We start from the raw sequence: 18,965 nt of genomic DNA, 5'->3' as shown, positions 1-18,965 counted from the left end.
CCCTCAGGCTGTAGGCAGTGAAACGCAGGGCACATCCCTCTCAGGATGGGAGCGGAACAAAACAGCACAACGCTGCAGCAGAAGAAACGAAGCACGGTCTTCTGTCAAAGTCGCAATAGCCTAAAATATTTGTTGGCAGTGCAGTTTATTACATCAATGTAGATGTCATGTTGATCCCGGTCAGACTGGTGAAAATTGGCACACTGATACGGCTGACAGATGGCACTTTGATGCGATTCACAGCTTTTAACCAATGCTTCAATTAGTGAAATGTATTATATGCTGTTATGATTATTATTATTGTTCACTTTGTTGTTTACCTCTGTACCCTTCTTGAATGTATTTCTTTGTAGGTTGAATGCCGTGCTAATTTTATTCACTGTTTTTTTTCTCAATAATGAAGGGTTTCTTGACTTCTGTGCTTTCTCACTGCATCTCATTTATTGTTTTGCATTCACTTTATTCTTATGTTTTGCAGGCACTGATGGCTCTAATTAGTTGTCACATGCTGTATGCTATGTCTTGTAGAGATCTCTTGGACCTAGACAGCTGAGCTAGCAGGTTTTATCCAGGAAGTCACATTGCGTGCAAGTTCACACTATTCTTGCTGTAGCTAACATCTAGCTTGAAACTGATGCTTTCACCATGCATTCCAAGGTGCGATTGATGTCAAGGTGGTTGCATACCAGGAAAAATATTTCAGCTCATCCTGCTGTAAAGAATTTTCAAGGAACACAATTAACTTTTTTAGGACCTCCTACCTCATTGGCTTTGCTTTAACATGCATTAAATACTGCTCGGATTTGCTGCAGGTGTAACAGTCATGATCGTAGGGCACGGCAGGTGTGCAATTTGTGCGTTGTTGAACAGTGCGAAATATTGCTGCTTTGGCTGCGAGAACTGTGCTGCATCTTTAATACTATAACATTATGGTTCCAAATCAAGGTGCATTTTTCTCATTGCTTCAGCAGGTATGCTGAACTGCTTCATCAAACTGCTCATTTTCTTTTGCTGCACAGTTAAAGACATCAGATGCATGTATTAACTTCTTCTGTGGTCTGTTTGCACAGGATATTGAACTGTTTTGATAGGAACTTTTGCCATGCGTCCTGCTGTTGTTCCCTACAGCGCATTTTGTGAAGCCATATAAGGTTCTGGCCGTTCCTCTATAGCATTACAGCTTCTTCAAAATATAAACACAAAGTGCAATTTGAGTGCACATCTGCAGGCTCCACACAGTGATACCAGCAGGTGCAGACAACAATCCTGTTTGCCACATGACCGACCTACTGTTGTGCGATAGCTTGTCTAGCATGCAAGGAAGTGGCTGGGCAGCATGTTTGTCCACACTGTGCCATGTGCTTAAAGGCACACGTGTGGAAACAAGGTGTAGTTATATGAACTGCCACATACTAGCGCAAACATTCAGACAGCATTCCATTTTCACGTCAGCTGGGGCACTGTTTATTTCAGAGCGCGATGCAGCTCCAGAACCAAGCGGCTTTTCCCCGTCAAAGGACGCCCTTCCAGCAAATGGTGTCGGCCAATTCTCATGGGCCTGCTAGCGTGGCAATGCAGGCAGTGGCAATGAAAGGGGATAGTCCCGGCCTTCCATGGATGAGGATAGTCTTCTCTCTGCAGTGTCACGCTAGCAGGTTCATGAGAATTGGCCGACGCCATTTGCTGGAAGGGCATCCTTTGACGGGAAAAAGCCGCTTGGTTCTGGAGTTGTCCAACAGCACTGCAATTTCGCCCAAGCTGGGCACTGTTCAATTTGGAGCCTCTTGCAATCTGCGAAGCTGTTCCTGCTTTATCGCCTTCTCAGTCTGCAGGATTTCGAGGTCAAGCTTCACTTTTTCTATCTCCATTTCTTGAACTTGTTCTTCAAACTTGTTTTTTTTTTCGTTGCGCTTCAAGTTTTAAATCGTTGAGTTCATCATAAAAAGTTTTCTTGCGATGCCGCTCAGAAAGCATGTCCTTATGGTCCTCCTCCATGAGTTGCAGGCGGAGCACATGCTCCTCCCGAAGGAGAGCAACTCGAACATCATTTTCGTCCGATAGGGTTCTCTCCAAAAGGGCCATCCGCCCTCTCGGAGCCCTACTGTCCCCAGTGGCCACTCCTGCAGCAATGGTGCAGTTTGCATCAGCTCCAGATACAACTGTGTTGGAAGCAGCATCAGGCCGAACGATGGGTGACGAGATGCTGTTGTCGTCCTCAGTTGCCTCTGGAGCTGCTGCAGCTGTCCCACTTGTTCCAGCAGGGGTCACTGATGGCTGTGACTGGCCTCCATCAAGGCTGGTTGGCTCCTACTGGTCGTCTGCAATCAACCAAAAAGACCAAAATATGCGAGACAAGATAAATGCAAGGTTATGAAACAGTATCCATTGCGTTTGCTAGCTTCACGTACAAACTACAGTGTACCACGGTTTTTTTCTCATGACTTCAGATGTTCGTCCTGCATCAAAAAGCAATTCAAAACACCTGCAGTGTTCTTGTTTTACACTGCCACATACAGCACCATTCTTGTAACCAGCGTCGCAAATGCGTACACAGCTGTGTTGGAAATAATGCGTGCACAACAGGCAATTGCAACTAAATGAATGACTGAATAAAAGCAGTAACAAAGCTCTTTGCTTCACCTCTCTGCGCTGCTCTATTTTTCGTGGCGATGCTGCCCACACAAACTATTGCTCCACAGTTACCCTGTGAGCAAATGCACTGCCATCAGTGATGCTATCTTCAAAAGCCCAGAAGCTTTCCAAGTTCATGCTACATACACAAGGTAAACAGCAGCCTACTATATAAGAGGAAGGACCATAGCTTAGAAAGCAACTTTCTAAGATGCAAAAAATCAAATACTGTGCAGTAACATCTCTGCATACAAAACTAAAAACATGCTTAAAGAAGCAGCCAGGTTATGAAGAAGGCTTTGAGCATTGCAAACAGATCGGCTGCAGTAAGTATTTGGGGCAAGAAGTCAGGCATTGCGGCATGCAAGTACATCGCTATGACACTGCACTAGATAAGCAGCACACATTTCAAAGAATTGCACCCAAATGAAAACTGTGTTACTGCTGAGAAAGTGATGCAAGAATGCCTAAACAAGACGCACAAATAAAAAACATCCAGATGTGAGAATGTTGCAGTTAACACCGCAGCACTGACAACGCTCGCCACGTACCACACCACCTGAGCTTACTCCCCACCTTCTGGTGCAGAACAGCAGCACTTCACTGACATGCTTGTATGGAGCCAAGGCAAATGTGTCCTCTGTGTACAGACGTTGCTTTGAGCAGCCTACCATTATAATGCCCATTGATGCAGCCTTTCTCTACCTGCCCAAACACTTGCAACCCCATGCACAACACCTTTATCCAGTGTTGTTTCCAGTCATGCTTTACTGTTTATTACCCATGAAAGATTCAACCCTTTCTGTCCTGCATAGCACCCATAGTGTTCACGAGGAACACTCAACACAGTGTCTACTGTGAAATTGCATGCTGTATGTGGCATTAAAAGAAGTGCACAGGGAAAGAAATGCTTTTCTTGCTACTCCAGTACATTACTTATGCAGAATACCTTACCTGTGTAGTCAAACTCCATGTCATCTGTGCCGTCGATCATTGGCTGAAGCAGCCTCACGACGGGCAGAGTGTGGACGGGGGGCAGGTCAGGGGTGGTATTCTGCCGGTGTCGCCTTTTGCGACATGTCGCATATGGGCGGGGCCTAAAAGACTGCTTACAGATGCTCGAACAAACGGAAAAAGCCGCCGGCACTTTCGTCTGCGGTGCATTCATTCACTCCGAGAAGCGACAATTTACCACTGCTGATTCATTAGCAGCAGTAGTTTCGTATCTTTTATAGCAAGAATATTTGCCATCACATGACGTCTAATGTTCAAAAAAACATTTGCAAATTTAATATAAGCTCGCTTTACTTCATTTAAGTCTATAAAACACCGCGAAAAAGCTCCAACTCTATTTTTCTTTCGTTCCGGACGGTTGTGCTAGGTTTCGGCTGCGTTTCGGGCAGTTGCAGACGGTAGCAGTGTAGCTGGCGGTTCCATTAGGCTTGCGCGCTCCAGAATTGAGAGCGTATCTAAAAAACTAGGCTGAATTGCAGCTTAAACTTTATCGTCGAAGCAAGGTAAGTCATAGCGAAAAGCAACAACACCAGTAGTTGCCGGTAAACATGCCGACCGGAATCGCAAGGACTGCTGAATTGGCTGAAGCGGGCGGCTCTCGCTTGAAAGGACGTCGCCATGTGTTCACGCCAAAGGCGCAAAAGCCGCAACTGCCGATTGCGTTCGTACGCTAACGGTAGCCCGTCGCCCGCGCGAATCGCTTCAGCGCATTCCGTTGTTCGACTAAGCGTAGTAAATTGGGGCGACGTCACGATGACGTAGCAGGAAGGCGGATCCGTGTCGTCACGCCGCCGTCACCGCGGCTCGAGCCAATCAGCGAAGAGCGAATGCGACATGTCGCAAAAGGCGACACCGGGAGAATACCACCCCAGGTGCACCACCAGAATCACATTCATTCCGAATTCTGGTGCTCATATGGCTTGCCACTGCTCCTACCTGCTCAGTGACAGGATCCATGTCGGCCGGTGCGGGTCCTCCCCCTAAACAAGAATAGTGATTTAGCACACAGGGAAGCCAGCTTTGAAAAATAAAGTATTTCAATTAAAAATAAATTATCCTCCACCACTTTTCCTTCCTTCACTTCACTTTAATACCTTAAAGGACCCCAGGATTTGGGGTATTACATAACGGGTGGGTTACATTGAAAAGCAGATTGAATAAACAAAGAAAAAACGTAAGGTACAAATATTATCCGCTGTTAAAGGTCGCTGCTAAACAGTTCGCAGATGTTGATGGGCAGGTGATTGCGGTGATGTGTGGAAGGCCTTTCCAGTCCTTGGCTGAGCGTGGAAAGAATGATCTTCCTCACGTTTATTGGAAACTAGCTCTCTTAAACTGCTCGCATACGAAAAATTGTACACACTAGCCAGTGCTCCTACTTGTTTTCGTGCCTATATACTCGAAAGAATTAATAAGAACCAGTAAAGGCTGGCTGCTCTCTGTGCATGTCGCTCCTAGAGAACTGTTGACACAAACACAGGATGCATGCACCATCTACGCGAAAAGCAACAAGGATGCCCTTTCCGATTCTCATGCTGTCAGGAAACCCAGAGGGGTACAGAGCGCGCTCACGTCACGCAGGTTATCCTGTTAACTGGTGACCGCGGCGTCGCCGCTTCGTCGCCGGCCGCTTTTTACACTCTCATGGCAGCCTGAGTACTTCTCGCAAAGCCGGCACATGGAATCATGAAGAAAGAAGCAAACAGCACATTTCGTTGAAAGCACGATCTCCACCGTATAAGCGTGCCCTACAGTTCCATAACGCATTCCAGCACTTGGTGCTTACAAGCGTATTCCTGCTCAGTGCGCTGAACTGTCACGAGTAAAATCCGCGAATACAAAAGTAGGTAGTGGCTATTTTCCCGGCAGCCGTTAGAAATTCCGCTCCCACAATTCTCACAGCACTCGCCTCTGATTGGCTGTACACGGTCACATGATAATTGCCGGTAGAATAAGATTTTGTTATTCTCACGGCAGCCGTGAAAATTTCGGCAACGCAATTTTTACGGCTGTGCGTAATCAAATGACAATTTAAGATTTCGTTGCTCTCTCCCTGCAGCCGTGAACCTTGAACATCTTTTCCTACCTTTTTTATTATTTTAATAAAACTACTACCACCGGTTGAGCGTTCCTAGACTTCTGCGGGCAGGCGCCTATAATTATCATTCATGGTTTCAGCGTTTCAGTAGTTTATGTGGTTATAGGAGCAATTGCAGCGTTGGTGCAGAAGTCGACCCCGTCAGCGGAACGCTGCGGGCTTTTCACCTCTCGGTCCAGCCATACATGTTGCCTCATGTACTTTTCTTTTGATACGTAAGTGCTAATAAATATTATTATTATTATTAGCACTTTTAGGCGTTGCGCGAAGTTTTCATCTAACCAAGAACCTGAAGAACGCGTTTCAGCGGCCTTGGGCGCATCGCGCTGCAAATTATCGTCACACGCGGTAGTGCTTACCGTTTACTATATATAGGTCGACTGTTTAGTACTCGGTTCACAGAAAAAAACAATGACCTTGAGTAATTATGTGATATCCTGACAGAGGTCCTCACCCGGCAGCCGTGAGAATTGTGTTTGCGAATTTTTCACGGCACTCGCTTCTCATTGGCTGTGCATTGTCACGTGACCACTGCCCGGCAGCCGTGAGAATTCTGTTTGTGAATTTCTCAAGGCACTCGCTTCTCATTGGCTGTGCATTGTCACGTGACCACTGCCCGGCAGCCGTGAGAATTGTGTTTGCGAATTTCTCACGGCACTCGCTTCTCATTGGCTGTGCATTGCCACGTGACCACTGCCCGATGCGGCACTGATGCACGTGCGTCGATGCGCGGATAGTTTCCCCGTCTTGCTTCGCACGTGTTGTTCCGTCTTGCTTCGGATGTGTTGTGACCTGCAGCGTTTATTTCTATTGTGCGCGGTTTATCAGTGAACATGGCGAACGTGCCCAATTGCGGACAGCCGCAAACGCACATTGACGACAGCGAAGTGGTTTTCGCAGTCGGCGACCGTTTTTCTTCGTTTTCGGAACTTGAAGACAACATAAATAAGTTCAGTGCCACGAAGTGCGTGCAGCTGTGGAAAAGGGACACGCGGACAATCGAAGCGGCAAAAAAGCGCGTTGGTCTTATCGCCAACAAGATGCCGGAACCACTGAAGTATTATCAAGTGCGCTACTGCTGCATCCACGGCGGCATGAAATTTGTGAGCAGCACCAAAGGCACGCGGAAGTCATCGTAAGTACCCTGCTTTGATGCACGTTATCACTTGGCATAGACCTTGAGAACTGCTTTAAACAAGTTTGTTGTCGTCATCCGGTGTCTTCGGTTTGGTAGCTAAGTTCTGAACTGTCCCGACGTCTTGAGACTGTAGCGAATTCTTGAACAATGGAAGTGAGTGGGCGAGTTAGTTTTCCATGCTGACAGTGAAAGAGAGACATAGAAAGCGATTACTTGCAACTGATTTACGCGAAAAACAGTTTACACTCTTTGCAATCACCTGCGCATGCTTAAAAGACCATTACCAACGAATGATGACTGGCACATTTTATCGGGAACCCACATGCCCGATGTAAGATATGGCATCTCTTTTTCGGACAACAAAATTGATGGAGCGCTTACGCAACCATCGCCCCCGCTCGTGCTATATCAAAAGCCTCCAGGATCTCTCGCGTTATCGGACATTTGCTTTTGAAAATTATTTTAAATCGCAAACTGAAATCAATTGCGTGCAACAAAATCAGTTGCAAGCAAACGCTTTGTATGTCTCTTTTATTCTGTCGTCCTTGTCTTCGTGAGTGCTTTCACTGTCAGTGCGGATTCTTGTCTACACTGACAGACTGGGATGACAAATCGAAGAGACCAATTGGTATCGTTCTTGATGGAGTAACTGTCATTCTCGACACCTCATGCCATAAGAAAGTCTGTTCGATTTGGTTGCACTGGCTGGATCAGTTCCGCGGTGATGTCGCATGGTTACACGGTCAGTTCAGGATGTTCAAATGTAACTTGGCATTCCGCCGCTGCACTGGCAAACAAAATGCAAAAATACTGGACTGCTTGAACTGATGCAGCAAGTTCAGCCCCATTCAAACAGACCTAGAGTTGTTATCGAAAGTAGCATAGCTGGCCTCTATTTGAAGGCAGTATCTATGTTTTTACCCCTCCCTCCTTTGTTACAGAAAGCCTCAGTTCCCATAGCTGAATGTAATCTGTACCGTTCATGGCCCCTAGCGTTTACAAACAAGTATTCTTGTGTGTCAGCTCTCTGTGATTACACACAATATCGTTAAATGTTTGTGGTGTGCAATTCAGGATGTTATTTGGTCATTTGTTTCGCCTTTCAGCTCAATTATGTTTTGGCCTGTTTCTTAAATTTATAGTATCGTCACTTATTTTGTTTTTCTCATTATTCCAGAACATTCAAGCAAGACTGCACATTCAGCATTTATATTGCTGCCAACAAGGAAGGCACTCGCCCTGAAGTGCGCTCACTGAACCTCCAACACAATCACACCATCACTGAAGAACTGTTCAGGCACCTGCCCCAACAAAGCCGACTTGCGCCCGACTTGCAGGAGAAGGCGCGTAACCTTTTGCGGCTCAAGGCTAATAAAGTGTTGGTAAGGGAAGAAATGCAGAATAAAAGTGGAAATGCTGTGCTCCTGAAAGACTTATCGAATATAGCAGCTAAAGGAAGGGCGGCTAATACAAGAAACGACTTGCCAGAAGTTGTGCGTATTTTAACTGAAAAATACAAATCAACTGTACGCCTCCTTACAGATGAGGATGATGAACTGCAGGGAGTGTTTTTTCAAGATAATCAAATGAAGAAGTCATTTCAAGACTTTCCAGAGGTGCTCTTTGTAGATGCAACATACAAACTCCTCGAGACCAGAATGGCTTGTTTTTTGGTAATTATTGAAAATGGCAATGGGGAAAGTGAAATTGTAGCTGTTGGGCTGTTCACAACAGAAGACGGTGAAACCCTTCGATGGTTCTTTTAAACCTTTAAAAGCCTCAACCCAAGATGGCAAGCAGTGCGAGTCACAATGGCTGACAAAGATGTAAAAGAAAGAACCATTGTGAAAGAGCTTTTCCCATCATCTGCACTGCACATATGTGCATTTCGCACATTGCAGGCCTTTCGCAGGGAAGTGAGCGTGCAGAAATTAGGCATTACGAGAGGAGAGCAGGAAACAGCTCTGGATATCCTACAACGCATGGTGTATGCAAAAAAGGAAGAGGCTTATGAGGAGCTTTATGCCATGCTGCGGACATCAACTGCACCTCCAGTAGTGGAGCACTTTGACACCAACTGGCACTTCATTCATGCAGAATGGGTAATGGGTATGAAATGGGAGTCCGGGAACTTCTTCAATTCAACAAATAACCGAGCTGAAAGCATGAATGCAAAGCTGAAGCAACTTGTTGAACATTTCAGCTCTCTTGAGATGTTTTTTGAAAAGTTCTTTTCAATCATCTATGCTCAACGAAATGAAAACAAAACGCATAAAGCAGCTGTTATGCTACAAAAGAGAAGAGTTGTGCCAAATGAAGACGAGGCCAGTGAACTGTATTCAAGGTTGTTAACACCGTGCGCCTATGATCGCGTTCAAGCGGAACTTTCTGCATCTATCGCCGTAAAGAAGAGTACTGATGCACTGGCTGAGGCAAGTAAATTCTGTGCTACGGTGGAGCACTGCACATGCCCTTTCAGGAAAGCTATGTTGCTGCCTTATCGCCATATTTTTGCCCTCCGAGAGTCTGCAGATCTTTTAAGATTTGACAGAAACCTATGTGCTCAACGGTGGTGTTTAGATCAGTACGTGGAAGGTTGTGGCATGACAGCCACTGATGATTATGGTGGACAGCCAGTGCAGGTGAGCACTCGCAAAAATAAAAAAATTCTTTCTGCGCACCAGAAATTTAGAAAGGCAGCAGCCATTGCATCTCAGCTGGCAGACCGTGCATCAGAGGGCTCAACAGCAACATTCACAAGGAGGCTGAATGTTCTAGAAACCATTCTGGAATGTTGGAATGCTGGGAATGAAGTTACCAGAAATGAGGTAGTACAGCCGGAACAGTGCAATCAGCAGGAGTCCTTCGATAATTATGATGAAAGTATTCAGCCTGAACAATTGCAACAGGAAAATGTTGAGACGCCGATTGCACTGGGCACTAACACCAGGCCAGATATGAGCAGCGCGCATCTCTCGCATGAAAATGGTTCACTAGGCAGCTCTGACACTACTGAGGTTGCCTGTCAAGGTCAGCAGGGAATTGCTGGAAATTCCAATTCATTGTGTACAAGTGCTGAAGCAGAAACGAGGGACACACATTTGTCACGTGGAGAGGTCCTACACGGCACAGCGGACACTGCTGCGTCTTCTGGCTGCCAAGGTAAAACCGTGCAAGATGCAGACACACTGGATATGATTAAAGTGCCAGCTCCAATGATAAAGTTTGGTCGGCCAAAAGGGCAAGTTGTGACCGTCATTGGCTTCCCAAAAAAACGAAAAAGGACTGACAGGCCTTATGGACAGCTTACTGTGAGGGAGAAAAAACTGAAAGTGTTGACGTGGCTAACAAGGGCAGGAAATGCAGCTGATGCTTTGAAAGGGAAGCTTCTCGATGAAAATTCAGTCGAGCAAAGGCCTGAATATGTCCATAGTGGTATTCGCAACTACTGTGTGGACATCAACTTTGTGCGGCGTTACTTTACCGAAGATGGATGACAAGCTGTGGAGATGGTTGTAAAAATCAAAAAAGAGAAAGAGTGGGAGTGTAGTGAGTGCAACACAAATTTAGAAGATGAAGACTCAGTAAGCTGTGACTGGTGCCTGGCTTGGAGTCACCTGCCCTGTGTTGGACTAAAAAGCCAACGAAAGACCAAGTTATGGAAATGTACAGTCTGTAGCAGTACAGCGACAAATCAGTAATTGTCCTTATGTTTGCAATTGGAAATTGTGTGAATAAACTGAAAAAACTGCGCTCATTAATGTAATGCTCCCTTGTAATGTCAATACTTTGAGTGGCTGACTCGCTTCTCTTGGTCGTCAAAAGACTTCTTTTCTACGCAGGGTGCCTAAACAAGGCACACGACGACGTAATTTACTTGGAATAAAATTCTGTGCCATCGAGGATGTTTGTTTCACTGGAGTGTCGGTAACTCGGTCAGGATCTCACGTAATTACTCAAGGTCATTGTTTTTTTCTGTGAACCGAGTACTAAACAGTCGACCTATAAATAGTAAACGGGAAGCACTACCGCGTGTGACGATAATTTGCAGCGCGATGCGCCCAAGGCCGCTGAAACGCGTTCTTAAGGTTCTTGGTTAGATGAAAACTTCGCGCAACGCCTAAAAGTGCTAATAATAATACTATTTATTACCACTTACGTAGGAAAAAGAAAAGTACGTGAGGCAACATGTATGGCTGGACCGAGAGGTGAAAAGCCAGCAGCGTTCCGCTGACGGGGTCGACTTCTGCACCAACGCTGCAATTGCTCCTCCAACCACATAAACTACTGAAACGCTGAAACCATGAATGATAATTATAGGCGCCTGCCCGCAGAAGTCTAGGAACGCTCAACCGGTGGTAGTAGTTTTATTAAAATAATAAAAAAGGTAGGAAAAGATGTTCAGGGTTCACGGCTGCCGGGAGAGAGCAACAAAATCTTAAATTATCATTTGATCACGCACAGCTGTAAAAATTGCGTTGCCGAAATTTTCACGGCTGCCGGGAGAATAGCAAAATCTTATTCTACCGGCAGTTATCATGTGACCGTGTACAGCCAATCAGAGGCGAGTGCCGTGAGAATTGTGGGAGCGGAATTCTCACGGCTGCCGGGAGAATAACAAAATCTTATTCTACCGGCAGTTATCATGTGACCGTGTACAGCCAATCAGAGGCGAGTTACGTGAGAGTTATGGGAGCGGAATTCTCACGGCTGCGGGAGAATAGCCACTCCCTACAAAATATGCAGGCAAGTGAAATGTAAACATAGCCCAAATGCGGCAATCGTGTGCGATTTGCAAAGTGTGCTTACCGGTCTTGTGGCGCTCCCGCTTTCCCTTGGCACTCTCCTCCTTCCACTTCTATTTGAGATTCGCCCAGCACTTCTTGAGCTGCAGGAAGTCGCGCCGGGTAACACCGTGGTGGGAATTGAATATATTCGCCACCTCCTTCCATGCTTGATTTCTTTTTTGCTAAAGACGCGACGTCCGTTTTTTTACATTCCAAAACATGTGCGCGCTGCTTCACGATCGAGGTTAGCAGCGACTTCTCTTCCGCCGTGAATCGCGGTGCTGCCTTGCGTTGCGAGGGCGCATTGTCTATCGCCGACAAAGGTACCTGGGTCGGCTGCGACATTTTCTTCTACTGCATGCGACAACACCACGACGAAAACTGCGTGAGCGGCGTGTTTTCCTTAGCACATGGCTGAACACCTGTGACGCACGTTGCCAACCGAAAACCTCATTCGCGCCATAGATGCGGAGAGCACTGATTTGCAGTGCCCGCCGGAAGCTTTTTCTCCAAAAAGCGCTCATACTATTTATGTGCTTGCGAATGTTCAGTGAACTATATACTTTTTTGGTCACGTAACATGCGTTATGGTAGGGAATCAATTGTTAATCTCGATCACAGACGACCAGTGTGTCCTCGCATCGAAGCACGCCCTCGACTTGACGAAGCAAGTCAGGTTGAGCATCTATGAAACACGAAACCGAACTTGAGGGTTCTGAAGTCGACCTGGTGCTTCAAGTCGACTTACCGTAGTCGAGTCCAAGCGCGATACAAGTTCGAGTGAAGTTAGATTTCTGCATTCGGGGGTTAAAATGGAATTGGCCGATCTCCAAAAAGGGGGTTGCCCACTCCTGAAATTTAGGTGTCACACCAGAAATTTAAGAATTGAGTTGAAGAATATTAGGGCTCCCCCCCCTCCCCCCTCCCCCCCCCCCCCCAAAAAAAAATGGGCTTGGCCCACCCCAAATATTTGGATGATCCATCCCCGGAAATGTGAAAATTGAGTTTAGCGACGTTAGAAATAAACCTGGGGCAGCTCCGAAATGGGCTTTGACCACCCTCCTAATTTGGGTGGCCTACTGCCGAAAATTTGAAAATCGAGCTGACCCACTTTCGGAACCGGGCTTTCGCACAATATTTAGAGCTAATCAAAGCTCAACCACCAGCCATTTTTTTTGTTAATCTGGAAAGTTCGAAATCTGTAAGGTTTTAGATCGATGATGTTCTAAACACCGGGTCGCAGGGCTCGATGGTACGGCAGCGGCGAAGTGGAAAAAAATTTTCGTTTACTGAGATTTCAGTCTACGCTTAAAGGGAAGCTGAAACGGTTTTTTGAGAATTTGAGGTTATTCAAGAATTCGAATCTATCAAGCTTCTAGATAAAGCATGCAAAGTATTTTTGCACTACCATTTGAAATGGTGACATAATCGTCGATTAAAACCGCGATGATGTTTAGGCTTCTCCTCACTACGTTGGAGGAGTGCGAGGAAACTCGGCAGTGACGTCATTGTTGCCGAAATTTCAGATGCCCGCTGCTTACGCCTGCATGCTGCTGTGCGCCGTCAGATGGCGACAAACAATGCATCGTGAGCTTCACCTTCGATGGCGTCGGTTTTCTTCCATGGAATAACCGTTTCTTCGCTGGAAAAGTAGTGCCGTCATACGTGACATCATTATCGGGGCCTCTGCCCGTCGCTGTGCACTTTAGAGAAGCCTGAACGCCGACGACGACTTTATTCGGCGATTACGCCAGCATATCAAATGCTAGAGCAAAACGATTTCGCTGGCTTTACCTGTTCATTTAGCACATTCGGCAACCTTAAATTCATCACATTCTAAAACCGCTTCAGTCGCCCTTTAAGGCACGGGGTAAGCTAAAATTAAAATACAAACAACGAATTTCTGGCTTTATACTAATCTCGAAACCTCGAATATGATTTTGGTAATCATATTCAGTGGCTTACACGGTCTTTCGGCTTTTGTAAGAGGCAGAAAAGGCGGGTTTGCAAAACCAACGGCAGTATTTTCTAACCAGCCATTTCACTTTTCATTCATTTGGTCCTCCTCCATTAGTCGCTGCTACCAGTGACGTAGGCCGAGTGCGAAGACGCCATGCTGGTCGTGGCAGAAACACGCCCATAGGCGCGTTCCGCGTACATTACATGTCGCACTGGCGGACTAGCGCCAACGCACTCGAATGACCGACCACGACGACGCGTTCAGCCCACCTGACGAGCTTAATCGCCGCTAATCTAGTTTTGGCAAAGAAACTGGGCGCCGTTTGTGCAACGAATTGGTTCAGCGTGGTCCCTGAGACTCGGCCGAACTGGATGCGGCGGCAGGAGTCTGGCTAGCGGCGGCACCACGACCACATCGGCAGTGGCTGTGAATTGGCCGTTTGCCTTCTTACCTGCTCTTGATTTGGTCACATTGACGTCATGGCCAAATGAAATTGATCATTACAGAATACGGCCCTGGAATTTCATTGGACGAGAGTGACGAAAGGCCTCTAGCTTGCACGTCTATACCTTCTCATGAAGTGTCACCAAGGGCGAAAGCGAAATGCCGACAATTAATTTAACTATATATTCTGGAAGCGCGCTCCCACAATATATAGTTAAATTAATAGGCATTCTATATAGGCATTAAATATAGGCATTCTGTTGGGAGAGCGCGCTCCCAACAGAATGCGTTCATTAGTTTGCACATTTCCATATTACCAATCTGGACGCAGTGATCACGTTCAGTGACTGCAGCATTGCGCGACTTGGCGCTTGGGAGATCCTATAGGCATCTAGGGTACGTATCACCGGTCTCTATATCGCGATGTGGTTGCTTAAGGGGCTCTTTCGCTAAAAGTCCTTCAGTGGGGGCAGACACAGAAATGACCAGAAAGGAGCAAACTGACAAGCAAAATGGCACAAAAATGAAACGTGTACTCCTTACATGGATAGCGGCTGCTAATCAGATGTTTCAGTGGATGATGGGAAGAAACCGAAGTAAATGTGTGTTTAGTCTTCGATCTCAAATACCTCAAAATCCCATTTTTATGTTAAATTTTAGCATTTATTAGAAAAACAAGACAAATAGCAGATTTTCCGCCCCAGCCTTTTCTAGAAAAAGGCGCACTTCTACTCAACATTAGAACGGTACATGTCTGCGGAGTGGTTGTTTTTGTCGATGAGTTTTATTCTATTAGAAAAGCAAACAAATTATGGTGGTTGGAAAAAACGATCAAAACGAATATTCGCTACAAAGCCATAATTATAGTGCAGTAAAGATACGCCGAAGTGAGGAATAAAATATGCGAAAACCTTACCGCACTATGTTGCTCAGAAAACGGATCCTAATTATACCGAAGCATTCATGGAAACTGTAGAGCTACCCTTCGCCCTTTATTAATACTAGTCGGACGAATATAATACGAAACCCTCAAGTACGGCGCTAATTAGCGCAAGTGTAGGTTTGCAGCATCAAAATGCATTATTTCTCAGTTCTCAGGTGGCCGAGACATGAAGACGAAGGAAATAATTTTTCTATCTCTACCGCCTGATGCACAGCGTGTTGCATCTGTAGCGCCGGGTAGCACATAAGTATTTGACCATTTAATGAGAAAATCGCCGTCACGATACTACAGCGCCATCTGTGCTGACAAGAACCGCGCTCAGGGGTGGAAAATCAGCGGGGCTGATCACTCAGACATGGCGACAGCGTGCTGCGCGGTCGTAGCCGAGGAGAGTACACGTGTGCATCGCTTTTTGGAAGAGATCGGTTTCTATTATCCGGTCTGTCACCAGAAGCTTTCAGTCGGGCTTCTTGAGCGCACGTTCGCCGCCGACAGTCCTGGTAGCAAACCGAGCCAGGCGCTTCGTGCAGTTCGTCATCCGGTCCCACGCTGGCCGACTCACGCCACCGCCACTGCTCTGGGTTCCCATTAGCTGCCGAGCTGCCTCGACGTGTTGCTGCCCCAGCCGGCGAACCAATCGGCGGGTCGCAGACAAGAGCAAGTAAAGAACTGGTGACATTGACACTGAAATCACACCCTTGTTCCTTTTCGATGATCAGCCTGAATATTTTAAGGCTACCAATCTATTAATTTTTTCTTTCAACTCGGCATTATGCAGAACCTGCAGGGCCTTCGTGAAGCTAGGATTATTCGAGCGGTTAGTGATAGGCGGGCGCTGGTTGACTTTGATGAAACTAAGGTTACACTACGAACCAGTTACTAAAGAACTGGACGTAGTTCACGCAAGCAGGAAGTTTTTTTAAACACTAAACCGTATTTGGTTTAAGGCATTGGCTATATCGTGTGCGTGGTCAAAGCAGCAAGGCGGAACGTGTTCTACGTTGTACATGGACTTAACCCGGGTGCCCGTATCTTTGCAAATGTCATGACAGATTGTGTCGCGAAACACGCTGCCTGCTCTGCGCAGGCATCCACGCTCTGCTCGCCAAGCTTCCAGCCATGTTGCTGCTATTAGTGCACGTCATCGAGCGCCACTGATGCTGAGGAGAGCAGCGATCAACGACGAAAAAAATCCCCGGGAGGGTAATATTTTCGCCGATAGCAACAGTGAATACTGGTGCAGACTCATAGGTAGTGTGCAACGGGGTTGTTTTCTGAGATCGCATTCTGCTACCCGGTCTGTCACTAGACGATTTCCGTTTCGTGTCTTGCACACATGCATTTGTCACCGACCGCGCTGGGAAAAACCGAGCTACGCGAGCAACCCTCCGGTCTGACGGTTGTCAACGCGCGCCACCTTTTTTCCACTGCGCTCCCATTGGCTGCCGCGCACGGTCGACGTGTTGCTGCCCGATCCGAAGCGCTAATCAGAGGCTAGCGATTCGAAGACAATGAAGTGTAGAGGCAGCGAGAAGATATTGGAGAGTCTCCGGTAGTCGCAGCACAGTAGGCGTATACCGGATAACCTCCTCACCTGGCCACTGCGCATGCGTTGCACGTATCCAGCTGGTACGCTATACGTCTACGTGTGAATGTCGCCGCTACATACTCGTATGCTAGAACTCTCCACTGGTAATGCTTATTTGTACGAAAACACGTTGAGTAAAAAAAAAAGAAAGATTGGTTGAAAGAATCTGTTTCAACTTTGGGTACGCTCAGCTTCAGCTATGCTAAGATTACAGTAAATTTTTAACCCGGTTATTCTCCGGCTTCCAACTATGTATTTGAATTACGATCTGTCGCGATTTAATTTCGAGACATTGAAAACACGCAGAAATACACACGTATACAGTCGTGCTGTGCAGAGCAACCGAAGCCAGTACGCAGTGCGTAGCGGAACCCCAAAATTTGTGGAGGGGGCAGCTTAGAGTAGAACTTGAACGATTTTCAGCTGCATTATTTACAGTAAAAGTCTCAAAGCTATAGAGAGTTCGAGTGTGCACGGCGTCGCCCAACAACGCGTTGTAATCTCTTTGGGCTGACTCGAAAGTCATAAGCACCGGCGTCTTCCAGCGTACAAGAGCGGTTCGACACGGAACTCACCCTTGGGCCGAGCGCAGCGCAGTAACGTATGTTTGGTTTGCAGAGGCACGGAGTAAGAGCGCGGGCACCACAGTATGCGACCAGACGCCAAACTAAACAAGTGACCCCATTTGTGAAGAATATGGACTAATAAAATTTGTGTGGACCTGCCATTTAGCAGGTTTAGCAGGTTTTTTGAGGAACTGCTGAAAGATGACGTAGATGAATGTCTTGTCTGGGGCGCTGATAGAGGCAGAGACTGAACGCAGACGGCTTCGATTGGAATTTGAACCGTCTTTCGCAACGCGCATGGCTGCACTCTTTGCAGATGCGATCGTGGCCAGCTTTTAACATCTGGAGCGTTTATAGGCAGTTCGAGGCCTCTCGATGTCATGGATAGGATTGGCTTCATAATGGCAACAGCTCGCGCCGATCTGATGGCTTCTACACCGACGACAGCTGCGATACGCTCGCATAAGTTATAACGGGGAAACTCCCTGCTATACAGCATTCCATGCCTTTGGCGTGCCATTCTGTTCTTGTTGGGTTCCATAACGCCCTCACGTACAACGGCATCACGAGACGCTCGCCGTCGCACTCCCCCTGTCGTCGTGAGTGCGCATTAGCCGCCGACATTGGCGAGATATCCGAGTCGGCGGAGACGCTTCATCGTCCTCCCTCCCACCAGGCCACGTTGCCCGACTCATCGTCGCGGCCTGTCTTGTGTTCCCGGGAAAGTCTGAACATGACAGTGCGCATACCGACGCACCAGGGAGATCCCAACCAGAGGGATGCTCAGAGCACAAACCGGCCGACAAGGCGCCGAAATTATGTGTCCAATGGCCTAAAGGTAAGCACTGTAGTGATGGGGTGGAAGAAGGGGGTATTCTTGAAGATGGCCATCTGAAGGATCCGGTCTTCTCGGGTGACTTGCTGTTTTAACTGCACGGCGAAGCATAGACTTTGCTCGGGACGCTTACACGGATAGAACCCTCCCGCCACAGTCGCAAAATCTGGACGGCCACATTTTTGAGGTGAAGGTTTTGCCCGCTGGAATTGTTACGGTTTCATTCCCTCTGAAGAAAGAAGGGGGAAAGGGAAGGAAATAAACTACAGAAAAGAAGAAAGAAAGGAGGCTGTGTAGGATAGTAAAGTGCTCTCTTACCTCGGTGGAAGATTACTCAGGTACTGCGTGAAGTACTTTGATGTGGGATTGTTGATGTTGTAACGACGAAGAAGTTCTTGTTCCGGCGAAGACGACGACGAACTTCTGACCGTTGTGTTGAGCGGCATTGCCATCGCTTTGTGTGTGAGCTCTCGGTGTTCGACCTGTGTGTCTACGAGGCCTGTGTCTCTGCGTCTACCACCGGCGCCCTGCTCCTCTAACCGTCCCAGTGCCCATCTTACATTTGGTGGAGGTCGCCGGGTAGAAATCTCCATCGTGGAGCTGCGTAGCCGCACTCTTCCCACGCTTGAAATGCCAGAAGACGCCCAAAATCAATCTGTGCAAACGGGACCAGCTCTCATCTGCGCCGGCTCCCTTCGCCAGCGAGATCCGGCAATCTTCAGCGGAGCCGATGAGAATGACGTGGAAGACTGGCTCGCGTCATACGAACGGGTGAGCCTGTACAATAGATGGGACGACGATACAAAGCTGAACAACGCAATTTTTTATCTAACGGGGGTCGCTAACCTCTGGTATCGGAACCATGAGGGAGACATCCGAACATGGACAGCCTTCAAAACGAAGCTTGCCGAAGTCTTTGGTCGCCCCACTGTCCGGAAACTTCGGGCTGAACAGCGTTTGC

At 47.2% G+C, this 18,965-nt stretch overlaps 1 protein-coding gene and 1 pseudogene across 1 annotated transcript in view; one reads left to right on the top strand and one right to left on the bottom strand.

The window, feature by feature from the left end:
• LOC149354280 (uncharacterized) overlaps positions 1–18,965 on the top strand; it is a 289,860-nt gene that overhangs the window by 53,965 nt on the left and 216,930 nt on the right. The window lies entirely within an intron of this gene.
• Positions 1,749–12,013, bottom strand: LOC149354282 (uncharacterized; annotated as a pseudogene).

Source organism: Amblyomma mixtum, chromosome 3 (genome assembly GCF_055824585.1).
Source record: "Amblyomma mixtum isolate Tamu chromosome 3, ASM5582458v1, whole genome shotgun sequence".
NCBI classification, from domain to species: Eukaryota; Metazoa; Arthropoda; class Arachnida; order Ixodida; family Ixodidae; genus Amblyomma; species Amblyomma mixtum.
This window is presented reverse-complemented; position numbering and strand designations above follow the sequence as displayed.